Source organism: Amblyomma mixtum, chromosome 1, assembly GCF_055824585.1.
Source record: "Amblyomma mixtum isolate Tamu chromosome 1, ASM5582458v1, whole genome shotgun sequence".
Taxonomy (NCBI): Eukaryota; Metazoa; Arthropoda; class Arachnida; order Ixodida; family Ixodidae; genus Amblyomma; species Amblyomma mixtum.
Window position 1 is genome coordinate 212,163,757 of NC_143012.1, and position 13,488 is coordinate 212,177,244.

A 13,488-nucleotide genomic window follows, 5' to 3' on the forward strand; every position below is an offset into this window, starting at 1 on the left:
TATATCGTGCAAGGGAATCCAGACCACACCATCTTGGCTGCACGCAGAATGGGGAAGACCAACTCCATCCTCATTACATTCGACGCGGACAAGGTCCCCTACGCCATCAACTATATGGGCACCATCTACAAATGCACGCCTTACAGAGGTAGCCCAGACGCCTGAACGAACTGTAGGCAACCGGGCCACCGTTACGACGTCTGTCCCTTACCAAAGACTCATCTATGCCCCAGATGTGGGACACAACATCCCAGTACTGACCCACAGTGCATACCTAAATGTATCCACTGCAACGGCCCGCACCTTACGGGCACAGGACCCTGCAAGGCACGGAACCCAGGCACAAAACGGCTTCAGTATCCTGCGAAGCAAGCCTTCCAACAACCAGACCAGCATCCGTCGTCTTGGCCTGCACTTACCCAGCCGCAGCAAGACCTCACGGGGTCCGCCGCAAGCAAACAGGATACATGGGCGCAGAAAGTGGCGCAGTCATCGCGAGGCTCTACACCGCCGGCGCACAGCACAATACAGCCAACCTCAACGCCGGAGAATGCAGCACAACGGCGGCTGCAAGAAGAAAACGCCATGCTCCTCCAACGCATCGCATTACTGGAAGCCAAGCTTAGTGCTGCCTCTGGGTGACCATCCCCTTCTTCCTCACTTCCTTCCCCCACATTCTAACCCCACTCACAATCCTGTCTCACCAAATCAACAAGACACTAACCCTCAAAGCAATGACCATCCCCCCACCGCACCCATGCATGAGGACCCAGAGCCCGATCTCGAACCGCTACCCTCCCCGAGCAATAGCGCTAGAACAAGCGTAGCTCTCTCGGATGCAGACCTCCAAGCAGTGGCAGATCGCCTTGAAAACATTCTCTGTGGTCGGCTAGAAGCTCGGCTGGTCGAACGTATTGAACACACCATAGTAACTAAGCCAGAAGCAGCGCTTTCGCAAAATATCGATCAAATGTTCGTCCAAATCTCTACAACGTTCCATAAAGCGCTGGAAGAGCATGCAGAACGCACAGCCCGCAGATTTCAAGAAATAGAGAGAGAGAAAAACTTTATCATGGCAAGTGTGTTTAGACCCCCCTTGGGTCCCTGGACCACCGCACGGTCCCACTCTACGTCGTAACGTTCATGCGGTGTTTGTCCATGACGTCGGCACCCCGAAGCACCGCAGCAAGCTGCGATGGCGGGTCCGGAGACGAGAGCACGACCTCCCAGTCCTCCCAATTTGATAACGCGGGCTGTCCCTGCGGGGGAGGATCAGCAGGGCAGCCGAAAAGGATGTGGGAGAGTGTGGCGTGAGGGTCGCCGCACAGGGTGCATGCAGGGGAGGTGCCACAGTAGAGAGATAGCAGCTGAGGGGATGAGAGAGAGCGGGTCTGGAGGCGTCTCCAGAGGATCTGTTGGGAATGGGTAAGGGAGGGGTGTGGAGGAGGGTAAGTCCGACGGTCCAAGCGGGGCATTTGCGTGAGCTCTGCAAAGGTGTGCGCCCGCTCTCTCGAGAAACCTGAACCGAGGCCGTCCTGAGCCCGGCAAATCAAACCTCGGGCCAATTTATCGGCAGCCTCGTTTCCTGGATTCCCAGAGTGAGCCGGCACCCACTGGAGCTCTACCCTGCGTGGTAAGTTTTTGGAGGGGGTGTTCAACAACTTCCAAGCAGGGGCGTGAATCCTGCCTCTCGCGAAGTTGAACAGAGCCGTTTTGGAGTCGCTAAAGATGTAGTTTGCTTTGGAATGTACAAGGGCTAGGGCGATGGCGGTTTCCTCTGCCTCCTCAGACGTACAGCCCGAGGGAAGGCGGTGTGTGAGGGGCTGTGCTAGGGCTGGATTGTAACCAACAGCTGCAGCTTCATGAGTTGTGCACGCGGCGTCCACCCAAATGGCGTCCTGGGCTTGTCCGTAATACTTGTGTAGGGCCTTAGCGCGAGCCATGCGGCGAGGGATGTGGTACTGGGGATGAATGTTCCGGGGAAAAGGTTTCACAACGAGGGGGGGGAATGTGTCGAGGAATGGCTATAAGGGATGTCTGATTAGCGGGAATGTTGATGCGAAGGGAAGCGAGGATATGCCTGCCAGTTGCGCTCGCGGCAAGTCTTAGATACTGTGTCTGAAGGTGCGCGTCTACTAGTTCCTGAATGGTGTTATGCATGCCTAATTCAAGGAGCTTGGCTGTGCTAGTGCTGTGGGGTAGGTTTAAGGCTGCCTTGGTTGCTAGACGAATCATGGCGTTCACTCGCTGTTTCTATGCGGTTCAGCTTAAGATATGGGGTGGCGTATAAAATGCGGCTAAGTGTAAAAGCATGCACTACTTTCATGCTATCCGCTTCGTCTAAACCTTTGTGCAGGGAGGATACGCGGCGTAGAAGTTGCAACACGGATTGCGTGGAGGCCTTGAGTGTTTTAAGGGTATGATCGTTGCGTCCGGAATCCTGCAAGTAAAGGCCAAGGATACGGAGGGTGGGGGTGACGGGGATAGGGGTGCCTTGTAAAGTGATTTGAATGGGCGAATTAGCTGCAGATTTCGGTCTTATGAGGAGAAGCGCGGATTTAGAGGGGGAGCATTCGAGCCCAATAGATGACGCATGAGCGGAGATGGTGTCAGCTGCTAATTGAAGAGTTTCCTCAATTTCTCCATCAGATCCGTGAGTGGTCCATGCCGTAATGTCATCAGCGTACAAGGTATGCCTTAGGTGTGGGATGAGAGCGAGTTTATGAGCTAGGGGGATGAGAGCAATATTAAATAGAAGGGGGGAGAGGACCGCGCCTTGGGGTGTTCCAAGCTCGCCGAGTGTATAAGGTGGTGTGCTCAGCTCAGCTATGTGCAGGGAGGCAGTGCGGCCCGAGAGAAAGGCGCGAACGTAGTTGTAGGTATTTGAGCCTACCTGTAGTGCCTGTAGTTCTCGCAAAATGGCATCGTGTCGAATCCTGTCAAATGCCTTTGTGAGGTCAACCGCCAGAATAGCTTTAGTGAGGTGGGGGATCGTGTCATCAAGCACGTCATGTGTAATTTGTAGTAGGGCATCCTGTGCTGATAGATGCGCACGAAAGCCCACCATGCTGTGCGGAAAAAGGTAGTTGTCTTCCATGTACGTGGTTAGTCGGGCAAGAATTATGTGTTCGAATGCCTTGCCGAGACAAGATGTCAGAGAAATTGGTCGGATATTCTCTATGTTGATGGGTTTGTGGGGTTTAGGAATAAATATGATTTTTCCATGCTTCCAGGTGGCAGGGAGTGTACCTGACTTCCAGCACTCGTTAAAGTGGGTGACTAGATGAGATATGGAGGCATCGTCAAGGTTTCGGATGGCAGCATTGGTAATTTGATCTTCCCCGGGTGCAGTATTGCGTAATTTTAAAAGGGCTGTCCGAAATTCCGCCTCTGTAATAGGGGCGTCAAGCTGGGGTTGAGGTAGAAGTTGCAAGCACCCCGAGTACACGGGTCCACTTCAAGAAATAGAAGAGCATCTGGCTGGATTTGACAGTCACCCCTATCGTAAGCGCAAACCAAAGACACCAGAGCATCAGGACCCCCCAACCCCGAACATAAGTCATACTCCACCCACTTTAACGCAACAGGCACTCCCATCGCTGCCACATGATGGCGCCCTCTAAACCTTTATGCACGGTCTGGCAGTGGAACTGCCGGGGTTTTGGGAGAAAAAGAGGGATCCTCCAACAACTTCTACAACGTGCTTCAGGCCCGGATGTCTTGGCGCTACAGGAACCGATTAATCGCATTACCCTGCCGGGATATACGCCTTATTTACCCTCATCGGAGGCACCACACAATGTAGCATTTCTTGTTAAACGTACGTGTCCCGTATTGGTGCACATCTTCCCCGTTTGCGACATTGACCATATCTGCATTGAGCTTGTTCCCAATAACCCAAAATTCCACAGTCTCTTTATTCTCAACATTTATAGCCCCCCTAAAAGGGCTCTCCTCAACTTCGACCGGCTTTTCTCACTTGTCAAACAACTTGCGCATGAGCGACCCTTGCTAATTGTAGGGGACTTCAATGCCCCACACACAGCATGGGGGTACCCTACAGACACTCCAAAGGGCCGCCGAGTCTGGCTGTCCGCACAGCAGGAAGGCTTCACACTTCTTACTGATTCCGATCACCCCACTCGTGTGGGAACAAGTGTGAGCAGGGACACCACACCAGATCTCACATTCACACACTCCATTCCTGATGCAAAATGGTGCAACACTAATGAAAATGTAGGCAGCGATCACTACATTATAGAGATTACGCTCCATAGCCAAATTGGCAAACCCTCCCCTAAACACCCAACTATCACGAACTGGGAATCTCTCCGAAAATGCCGAAGCAATAGAACGCACACGTCCATAACGGACATAGAGGCGTGGACCACAAAACTGCAACAGGATATACGAGCAGTTACTCGCACTACCTCCCCGGATTGCCCCAGTGAGGCGGTAGACACAGGCCTCTTGCGTTTATGGGAGGCAAAAACGGGCCTTGAGCGCCGCTGGCATAAACAACGGTGGAACCGAACTCTTAAAAGAAGACTTTGTAGACTAAATGCAGAAATAGAGAAGCACGCAACCACTCTGATGAGGCACAATTGGGAGACCTTATGCACTCGTCTCAATGGAAACATGAGTCTCTCTCAGACATGGCGCCTATTTAGGCATCTTCTAGACCCAACACAGTCCAAAACGACCCAGAATCATAACCTCACTAAACTCATTCATGGCAGCACAGTTCAACCACAGGACCTCTTACAACAGCTTAAAGACCTCTACCTTCCACCATTCCCTGCCCAAACTCACCCCGACTACGAAGGCGCCCCAAACGCACTCTTAGACCAGCCCATTACAGAAGCTGAGGTAAGGGCAGAACTGCACAAACTGAACACATCCTCCGCTCCGGGACCGGACGGGATCACCAACAGGGCACTACGAAATCTGGACACCCCCTCTATCGAAGTCTTAACAGCCTATTTCAACGAGTGCTGGCATAACGGTTCCCTACCTGCTCAGTGGAAAACAGCGAAAGTTGTATTTCTGCCCAAGCCAGGCAAGCCGCTTCACCATACTAATCTCCGACCCATCTCTCTTACTTCATGTGTAGGCAAGCTCTTCGAGCATGTCATTCAGACGCGACTCAGCAACTACTTGGAGGATAATGAGCTCCTCCCTAACAGCATGTATGGTTTTAGACCAGGATTGTCAGCGCAGGATGTATTCCTCCAACTACAACATCAGATACTGGAACCCAAAACAAAGGATACGAAAGTCATATTAAGAGTAGACCTCAATAAGGCCTTTGATCACGTTACCCACGCGACTATCCTAACGAACCTACAATCCCTCGACGTTGGACAACGCATGTACAACTGCATTCGTGATTTCCTCAGTAATCGCACGGCCCATCTCTCCTTCGGCCCGCATTCCTTAAACGACATCAACATCGGAGAACGAAGCACCCCACAGGGAGCGGTCCTCTCCCCGACTCTCTTTAACATAGCCATGATGGGATTACCTAAATTACTCAAGTCGATACCCAACCTACACTTCAGCTTCTATGCCGATGACATTACACTATGGACATGCCGAGGTAGCGACGCGGTTATAGAACACCGCTTACAAACAGCACTAAATATCATTTGCACGTACGTCCATGATAGAGGGCTCTCATGCTCCCCCACGAAATTGCAACTTTTCATATACAAACCCCACCGAATGTCTGGCACACCACCCAATATTCAGCTCGTTTTGGGCACGGAACCGATTCCAACAGTGCCAAAGGTTCGCATACTGGGAATGTTTCTCACTACTTCTGGCTCTCACACTGACACGATCCAAGCGCTACAAACGCACACACAACAAGCCTCGGGCCTACGGGAACCAAACACGCTTCGACTAACACAGGCTTACATCACCAGTAGAATAACATATGCACTACCGTATCTGCCCCTCTTAGCGAAAGATAGAGAACGCCTAGACAGCCTCATTCGGAGCAGTACGCGCACAGCTTTACGCCTTCCCCCATGCACTTCCACAGAGCGCCTTCTTCGACTAGGAATACATAACACTTTCGAGGAACTCTGTGAGGCCACCAAAACGGCACAACTAGGCAGACTCACACGCACCCCTGCAGGACGAGCTCTGATGCAGTCTCTTCGCATATCGCCTGTCGGCGTTGTACCCGGCATTGACACAATCCCCACTCCCATAAGAGCTGCAGTTCAGATACCCCCCCCCCCCCCCCCCTCCCTAAACACATGCACCCGGAGCGCGATAAAAAGCGCAGAGAGGCCCAGGCCTTAGCACTACACAGCGCTTACGGAGAGGATCCCAATGTAGCATATACTGATGCCTCGCTCTACGCATCAGGCGCACAGGCAGCTATAGTGGCTGTTCGCAGTGACGGCCGCCCCATCACGGCAGGAACCATTCTTACCTCATCCATAACCACGGCAGAGGAAGCGGCTATCGCTCTAGCCATCTCCTCTTCAGCCGCTACCAAAATTATATCCGATTCGCAAACAGGAATCCTAAATTATAGCACTGGTCGTGTCTCTCGGCAAGCCAGCAGCATACTCCGACGCTGGAATCCCTCCAGAACCGTAACGCTCATCTGGGCGCCAGCACATGCCGGACTACCCGGAAACGAGGAGGCGCATGCCCTCGCCCGAGATCTTACCCTCCGGGCGGGTGAGCACACCGCCTCCTCCGTCGAAGGGGAGTGCCTGTTAAATTTCAGTGACATCCTACAACACTATCGTTCCAACAGACAGATATACGCACCTCCTCACCCTTCGATATCAACCACGCAATCAACTTTCTGGCGCAGGCTTCAAACTCGCACACTCCCATACCCGATAGTCATGCACGGACGCTTCCCTGACCTATTCTCCTCCTCCTGTCGACTATGTGGCAAACCAGGCGACTTTCTGCATGTTCTGCTCACCTGTTCCACTTACCCGCACCCCCCTCCCCCAGAGGTGGCACTCACTTACTGGGAACAGCTGATGTCCAGTTGAGCACTCCAAGATCAGCGACTCGCCATCACCAGTGCCTCTAACAGGCTGGCCCTCCAGGGTCTGGCACACCATTTGTAAGGGAGGAACCCACTGTGTGGGCCACTCCCGCAGGCCATGAGGGGGGCTCTGCCCCCCACCTGTAATTTGTCATGGCCAATAAAGTTTACACCACCACCCACCGACTAACCCCGAGACGCGCGTTGGGTGAGCGCCTGGATTGCCACGGAAGCCGCGTCTGTCTGCCCCAGTGGAGCGAGTGTTTCACCTTTTGATTGTAAAACGTTTTATTCGCCGGGAAGAGCTTGGCAAGAGGTCGCGTTAAGTGGTCGAGAGTACATAGCCCTCGACGACTTTGTCAGCCCACTCCACCGTCAAAACTTGCGTTCTGGGGTCAGAGCTAGCCAGCACGGTCTCCCACCGCTCGAGAGAAGGAGCTGTAACTAGATCACCCGGAGGTGGCTCTATTTTGCAGTCCCACAGGATGTGATCGTAGGTAGCACGTTGGCCACAGTGTTTGCAGTTTGGGTTGTAAAGATCTGGATAAATGCGCGCGAGGAGTGATGGGGTGCGTATCGATCTCGTCTGTAGACGACGCCACGTAACCTCTTGTTCTTTACTAAGTCTTTTGTCTGGAGGGGGAAAAATTCTCCTCTCTAGTTTAAAATGATTGGTGAGATCATGATATGTGATCATGGAGTCCTTCGTGAAATTCAGGGAGCCAGACTCATCCACTGCCCGGTCGACGAAACCTCGGGCTTTATTGTGGGCTGCCTCGTTCCCCGGATTCCCCGAATGGGCTGGGACCCATATCAATTCGGAATAATTTGGTGAGAATTTGGTTGCGTTAAGGATTCTAAGGGAGGTGTTTGTAATTCGCCCTTTAGCGAAATTATTGATACCCATTTTGGAATCGCTGAAGATAATGCTTCCTTGGGTATGCGCTAGGGCGAGGGCTATAGCCGCCTCTTCTGCCGTTTCAGAGGATTTCGTTTTGATTGTCGCCGAGACGATGTGGTCACCATTCTCGTTCACAACCACAATTGCAAAGGCATTGGTATTTTTGTATTCTGCTGCATCTACATAAAGTGTTCCAGCGCACTGTCTGTATTTGTTATGTAAGGCTTTGGCTCTTGCTTGTCTTCTACCCTCATGGTGTAAGGGGTGCATGTTTTTGGGGAGTGGTTTGATTAGTAGGGCCGTCCTATAGTCGCGGGGTAAGTCTACTTTAGCATCGTTATTCGTAGGTTGAAAGTTAATTCCGAGCCTGGTAAGAATACTCCTGCCAGTTCTGGAATTGGCTAATCGCGCTGTTTGAGCCATTAAATGGGCTTCTTTCAGTTCATTGTAGGTGTTATGTATTCCTAACCTCATAAGCCTTTCAGTTGAGGCATTTAGTGGGAGTCCTAACGCAGCCTTATAGGCCTGCCGTATCATACTATCCAATTTGTCCTTTTCTGCTTTCGAAAATTTGAGATAAGGGGTGGCATAGAGTATCCTGCTTAGTGCAAAGGCCTGCACTAGTCGGCATAAATCTCTTTCCCTCACCCCTTGTCTGCGGTTAGCTATGCGGCGGATTAATCGCGCCGTCGCTTCTACCGTGCGTTTTAGCTTAGTGAGTGTGTCAGTATTCTTTCCATTTGTTTGTAAATACAACCCCAGTATTCTCATGGTCTGTACCTCTTTGACAGATCGTCCATTAACATAGACGTTTATTTGCGGGGGGGTTGTCGTGGTACGCCTACCTCTTTGTTTACGACGGATCACTAAAAGTTCAGATTTTTGCTCAGAACAAGTGAGGCCGGATTCCCATGCGCATGCCTCAATGATGTCCACTGCTGCTTGGAGTGTGTCTTCTATGTAGCCTTCGCATCCTTTGGTTACCCAAAGTGTGATGTCATCTGCATAGAACGTGTGATGTAGGTCTGGTATTTGTGCCAGTTTGGGGGGAATTTTGATGAGGGAGAGGTTAAAAAGGAAAGGGGACAGGACGGAGCCCTGTGGCGTTCCTTTACTTCCTAGTGTGATTGGGGCGGACTCTATTGTTCCGACCGTTATCACTGCTGTTCTGTTAGTGAGGAAGGATCGGATGTAGTTGTACGTCCTTTCTCCGGGGTTGATTTCTGACAAGTTTGTCAAAATGGCTTTGTGGGTGACGTTGTCGAAAGCTTTAACAAGGTCTAAACCCAATATTGCTTTCGTTCCTGTTCCCTCGTCAGCTTCAATTATGTCCTTGTTAAGCTGCAAGAGTATGTCCTGGGTAGATAGTTGGGCCCTGAATCCTAACATTGTTTCAGGTAGGAGTTTCATGTCCTCCGCATAGTTTTGGAGCCTAATGAGGATGACATGTTCCATGAGTTTGCCTAGGCATGATGTTAATGAAATTGGGCGTAGATTCTCAGTGCTGAGTTTCTTACCCGCTTTAGGAATAAAAGTAATTTTCGCGTGTTTCCACTCTGGTGGTATGTTGCCTGCATGCCAGTATTTGTTCATAAGGTCTGTAACCGCCGCGATCGACGTTGCGTCTAAGTTCCTGAGAGTCTTATTTGTTACTTTGTCTGGTCCTGCCGCAGATGTTGTCCGCAGTTTTCCAATTGCGTACCAGACCTCTGCGTCTGTGATGTCTGCGTCTAAATTTGGATTAGGAGTCCCCCGGTAGTCTGGTTGTGTGGTACCATCATCCGTGTTTAGATAACGTTCTGCTAGCTCTTTGATTAGGTCTTCAGTTGTACCCTCATATTTATGTATGAGTCTGTACAGTTGACTTTGTTGCACGGGACGTGTTTGTTCTGGGTCGAGCAGGTGTCTTAGAAGATGCCATGTCTTCTTATTTCCGAGCTGTCCATTGACGCTTTCACATATTTGGTTCCATTGTTGTGTTTGGAGAGTAAGTGTATGTTCCTCGATTCGCCTCTCGATTTCAGCGATCTTTTTGCGTAGTCGCTTGTTGTGTTTTTGCTTCTTCCAACGTTTTTGGAGGCCTTTTTGTGCCTGCCACAGGTGTAACAGTTTTGAGTCTGCAATCTGCTCCTCCTTCTCAACTGGCACCACAACGCTAGTGGAGCTGACATCCTCATTCAGGGAGATAACCCAGTCGCTAAGGTTAGAGATCTCCTTTGGAGCTGTTTTGTCGCGAAGTTGCCTGAACTTGTCCCAATCCGTGGTTCGTATTTCTTTTGCTTTGTTTTTAAGTTTTGTCGTGGGGAAGGTGATGCTAAGGATGAAGTGATCACTACCAAGGTTTTGCCCGGTGTTGACCCACTTTGCGTCCTTGACGTTTTTAGAGAGGGATAAGTCTGGAGATGTGTCGACACATACACTGTTACCCATGCGTGTGTGGTCGCTCGGGTTGTTTAGCGTTGTGAGCCCTAGTGACTGTATGATTTGCCAGAGCAGGCTCCCTTTAGGAGTTGCTTTGGTATATCCCCATGCTGGGTGTTGAGCGTTGAAGTCTCCCACAATTATTAGTTGAGCCCTAGCAGCCAGCTTTACTGTGTTTATCAACAAGTGTGGGAGTCCATTGCCTTTGTTTCTGGGCGGGTTGTATACATTAAGGATGAAGAGATTTGAGTCTCCTTTTTGCCTTGGTACTATTTCAAGTAGGGTGTAATCTTCTTCCGAATCATTTATAAAATGTTGAATTGCGGTGATATTTCTATGCACCAGAGTGGCTGTGAAGGAGCCGGCTGCGTTACTAGTATCATAATGAGGTGGCAGATATGCTTTATAGCCTGGCAGTGTAGCCCTGCCGCTAGCTTCTTGCAATGCAATCACGTCTGGGGTTGTAACAGACGGTGCTTGTTGGATGTGGAGCTGCAAGTGGGCCCGCTTGCGGCGGAAGCCTCTGCAGTTCCATTGCCAAATTTCAAATTTTTGGCGTGGTGCCATGTTGGGTTATAGATGGTTGTGGCGTCGTGGACAGATCCAAGATGGGGGGTAGGCGGGCCTCGATAGTTGTAAGCCTATCCATTATTTGCTGCATACACGTGGCTATTTGGGATACCTGTCCCTCTAGTGTTGCAAAGCGAATATCTATCTCAGCAAATTTGGTAGTAACGAGGCCTTGGAAGGTTGCTTGTTCTGTTGATATAGCGCTAGTTCTCTCTGACAGAGTATTGATGTCTGCCTGAGTTTGGTAGGCGCTTTCGATGGCTGCGGGGTGTCGGCTTCCGAAGCCTCGGCCGTTCGTTTGGATTCCTCGCCTTCTTTTGTAGGAAGCGGTCTTTTAGTTGCTATTCTGGCGTCTGTGTCCGTCGCGTTATGGGCCGAAGACTGGGACGCGGTGGAGAGAGTGTGGCAAATGGCGTCTGTTTCCATCGCAATATTGGTCGAAGCCTGGGACGCGGTGGGTGGCGTTCTAGCCGCAGTGGCATTCTGTACCTGATGCGCTTGTAACAGGCGTTTAATGTCAGCCAACTCTTTTTTAAGGCTGGCAATTTCTCTGTCTCGGGATTGTAGTTGTATCTGAAACTCCTTCTCTCGAGCGTCAATAGATTGGGAGGCCTCTGCTGGCCAGCTCACCTTTTTGTTGGAGCGGCTATCGCTGCGTCCGCGGCTCGAGCTTCGCTTGTCGTTCCCTGCTGGGTTCCCCAGGGGCGGGAAGGAGCTGGAGTTGTTCCGGCTGTGGCTGCCTCCTTTTCCGGTAGCACCCTGTTCCTTCTTCCTGGGCCTAGACTGGTGTCCGTGTAGTGATGAGTCGTTGTCCCCTTGCTTGGGTGCCTGGTTGCCATGGGGCGTTCCTTGTTTGTTCCTGTTGATCAGCCGGATCAGCCTGTTGATCAGCGTTTCACCTACACCGAGTGTGAACGCGCGTTCGAAATGCGCGGGAATGCCGCTCGAGGACATTCCGGCGTCTGTGCGATGGCATTGTCACGACGACGTCACGGTGTCACGTGGCGTGACGGCTAGGGGTCCCAGGGCGACGGCGCGAGGTGGAGGCCGCCTCTCTCATCCGATGTCACGTGGTGTGACGTCACGGTATCACGTAGTGTGACGCCTGGCGCCACGTGGTGTGACGTCACGGTGTCACGTGGTGTGACGTCATGCTGTCACGTGGTGTGACGTCACGGTGTCACGTGGTGTGACGTCACGGTGTCACGTGGTATGGCGTCTAGGAGTCCCACGTCGACGGCCTGAGTGGTAGCTCTAGCAATATGCTTCGCATAAAAAACTTTATTGCACAAGGAATTCGGGGCACGCCCCAAGGTCCCCGCACGACCCCACTGCACTCAAGTGTTTACGTTCCTAAGGTCCATAACACTGGCAGCCCGGCCGGTGGCGATGGTCTGCACGGCCGGGTCCTCCGAGCGCAGCAGGGTCTCCCAGTCAAGCTCGAGCATTCAGACGTTAATTCATCAGCGTCCTTCACTGTTTCCGAGAGAGCTGGCTCTGCCCTAGTGTTCTGTTGTATGTTCACTATAGATTCTAGGTGCGCTTTCTGGTTTCTGAGAGACGCTATCTCTCTTTAGACGAAGTTCGAGTGGGGAAGCGGAGGGCAACGGGCGGGGCGTAGAGCCGACAGGTGGTGTTGGTAGAGCTCGCGCGATGCTCTGTAGGCCTGCGTAGAAAAGATTTATAATTGGCTCAATTTGTAGGTGGACACCACCGCCTTCCCCAAGCGCGACTGAGGTGTGCACTGAGTCAGTGACTCCGTTACACTTGAAACTCAGAGGCTTTAGCCAGACACAACACTGTTGAATCCCTGAGAGTATGGCTAGAAGTTCTTTCCCACTGAAAATTTTGTTTGGCTAACCATTTTTTGTAACGCATTGTGACGAGCTTTAAAAATGGTTGCGCATATAAGTTATTGAGCATTTCGCGAGCACTGCAGCTATATATGTCAATTTAACCAACACAAACATTGACGCTGAAAGCGAAAGTGGACGGAAAGATCAACCGCAGAAGACAGCTCAGGATTGCAGTACTCCTCTCAGGTGTCCGCGCATTCTACTTTCGGATGCTGTGACCGAATCATTATGGTAGACGTTTTACTTGACGGGCAGAGAGTTCGTTTTGTGAATATGTACACGCCAGTTACTCGCGCTTTAACAAACGACTTTTTCCTCTCGCTCGCCTCCCATCTACTCGACCCTACGCCTCACGTCTTAGTCGGCGACTTTAACTGCGTCTTCGACACCACCAGAGATATTCAGGATCCCGGTCATGGAGCGTCGAACTATCACGCGAAGGAAGTGGGCAAGTCGGTTCGCCGACTACACCTCACCGACGCCTGGGTGTCGGCGCGCGGAAGCCTCTTCGCGGCAACTCGCGTACGGGGCCCAAGTGCGAGTTGAATCTACCCAGTCTATCTGCCCCCCGCGCTTGTCAAGAGTCTCGCGTCGTGCGATGTCCTCCCGCTTCCGGTCGGCACTACAGACCTCAGCGACCACCGTCCGGTCGCGGTCTCCCTTAGATGTGCGTCCGGACGCATAACATCTTTAGCGTCATGGCGCATGGACCCCGC